Genomic DNA, 3,123 nt, shown 5'->3' with positions numbered 1-3,123 from the left:
ATAGTGATGGTTATATGTCTCACGATGAAGGATATTTGAGATTTTTTGTTTATATAAGTTTTTTCAATACTTCCATGTTGGGATTGGTTACTAGCTCCAATTTGATACAAATTTATTTTTTTTGGGAACTCGTGGGAATGTGTTCTTATTTATTGATAGGCTTTTGGTTTACACGACCAATCGCAGCGAGTGCTTGTCAAAAAGCTTTTGTAACTAATCGTGTAGGGGATTTTGGTCTATTATTAGGAATTTTAGGTTTTTTTTGGATAACAGGTAGTTTAGAGTTTAGGGATTTGTTCAAAATAGCTAATAACTGGATTCCTAATAATGGAATTAACTCTTTACTTACTACTTTGTGTGCTTTTTTATTATTCCTTGGTGCAGTTGCGAAATCCGCACAATTCCCTCTTCACGTATGGTTACCCGATGCTATGGAAGGGCCCACTCCTATTTCGGCTCTTATACACGCAGCAACTATGGTTGCTGCGGGAATTTTTCTTCTAGCTCGACTTCTTCCTCTTTTCATATCTTTACCTTTGATAATGAGTTTTATTTCTTTAGTAGGTACAATAACACTATTCTTAGGAGCTACTTTAGCTCTTGCTCAGAGAGATATTAAAAGAAGCTTAGCCTATTCTACAATGTCTCAATTGGGTTATATGATGTTAGCTCTAGGTATAGGTTCTTATCAAGCTGCTTTATTCCATTTGATCACTCATGCTTATTCAAAAGCTTTATTGTTCTTGGGATCCGGATCCGTTATTCATTCAATGGAACCTCTTGTTGGATATTCACCAGATAAAAGTCAAAATATGGTTCTTATGGGCGGTTTAAGAAAATACATTCCAATCACAAGAACTACTTTTTTATGGGGTACACTTTCTCTTTGTGGTATTCCACCTCTTGCTTGCTTCTGGTCCAAAGATGAAATCCTTAGTAATAGTTGGTTGTATTCGCCCTTTTTTGGAATAATAGCCTCCTTTACTGCAGGATTAACTGCCTTTTATATGTTTCGGATATATTTACTTACATTTGATGGGTATTTGCGTGTTCATTTTCAAAATTACAGTAGCACTAAAGAGAGTTCCTTGTATTCAATATCCTTATGGGGAAAAAGGATACCCAAAGGAGTGAATAGGGATTTCGTTTTATCAACAACGAAGAGTGGAGTTTCTTTTTTTTCACAAAATATACCAAAAATTCAAGGTAATACAAGAAATAGGATAGGATCCTTTACTACGTCTTTTGGGGCTAAAAAAACTTTTGCCTATCCGCATGAAACGGGAAATACTATGTTATTTCCTCTTCTTATATTACTACTTTTCACTTTGTTCATTGGATTCATAGGAATCTCTTTTGATAATGGAGGAATTGGTAATGGAATAGCAGAGTTAACCATATTATCAAAGTGGTTAACTCCCTCAATAAACTTTACCCAGGAAAGTTCTAATTCTTTTGTAAATTCATATGAATTTATTACTAATGCAATTTCTTCTGTAAGTCTAGCTATCTTTGGTTTATTCATAGCATATATCTTCTATGGATCCGCTTATTCTTTTTTTCAGAATTTGGATTTAATAAACTCTTTTTACAAAGGAAATCCTAAAAAAGAATTTTTAGATCAAGTAAAAAAAAATATATACAGTTGGTCATATAATCGTGGTTATATAGATATTTTCTATACTAGGGTCTTTACCCTCGGTATAAGAGGGTTAACCGAACTCACGGAGTTTTTTGATAAGGGTGTTATTGATGGAATTACCAATGGAGTGGGTCTTGCTAGTTTTTGTATAGGAGAGGAAATTAAATATGTAGGGGGAGGTCGAATCTCGTCTTATTTATTCTTTTTTTTATGTTATGTATCTGTGTTTTTATTCTTTTTTCTTTCTTAAGTTAAGGAATTTACAACAAGTCTCTTGCAAAAATAACTATCCTATCCCCTTTCTACAATCTCTCTATATCCTTGTTACATAAGGTAAGTATTGTATAATAGTTCGGTTTCCGCGATTTTTTCCATTCCTCTGTGTAAATACCCTAATATGGGTTCACAATCAATAACATCCTCACCATCGAGAGTAACGATCAGTCGAAGAACACCATGCATTGATGGGTGTTGAGGGCCCATATTGACTATCATGAGATCTTTTCTTGTAAGCGGTAGACTCATATCCTTTCTTCCTTAATTCATTATTCCATGAAAATGGATTATTCCATGAATTCCTCAAAGCGAGGCTCATCAAAATGAAAAATCTAAGACTACTATAAGACTACTAAAAAAATAATAAAACAAGAAAAAAATTTGAACGATTAAATTACTGCTCCCGAATATTCAACTGACCGATTAATTTCTTATAACGTACTCTATTTTTCTTTGCCAAATAAGCCAGCAAACGTCGACGTTTTCCCAAAAGTCTTCGTAGACCTCTTTCCGATGAAAAATCTTTTTTGTGTAATTCCAAATGTGAAGCAAGTCTCCGTATCTTATTGGTGAAACTGAATACTTGAAATTCAACAGAACCCCTGTTTTCTTCTTTTTCTTCTTTAACCATAAATCCAAAAATTTTTCTACCTCCTTTCTTTTTCATGTATTTTTCTGATCAGGAAAAATACAAAATTATGTCAGTTATTTTGAAGTTATTCTAATCTCGTACACACACAAATTTGCAATTATTCATCTACTACTGGAATTTGGATTTATTTTATCGATGCAAATTGGATTTGGATAGAAGGGTACATTCTTTCTAATATTTTAGATAGAAGAAATGTTTCTTCTATCTAAAATATTAGAAAGAATTTTGCTGATTTATTTATTGCTATATGCAATTTATGGAATTGATACACCATTTAATTGATATCATTTAGCAAAATGAAACACAGCATATGCATCCATCTTTTGGCTCGAGAATTTCACGGGATAGAGATATGGTATAAGAAATAGACTATTAAGTAACTCTAAATGAATTGTGGATACATCTGTATCCTTAACATACTGAAACGATTGTCATTATTCGTATCAAACCAATAGCGATTCATACAAGCTAAATCTTCTAATCAATGGTGGGCCAATAATGAATTTTTTTGCATATGTATTAAGACGCTTGGCCTGATTTCGAAATTGTCCAG

This window comes from Triticum urartu, unplaced genomic scaffold (assembly GCF_056163025.1).
Source record: "Triticum urartu cultivar PI428250 unplaced genomic scaffold, HENAU_Tu73 scaffold1237, whole genome shotgun sequence".
NCBI classification, from domain to species: Eukaryota; Viridiplantae; Streptophyta; class Magnoliopsida; order Poales; family Poaceae; genus Triticum; species Triticum urartu.
This window is presented reverse-complemented; position numbering follows the sequence as displayed.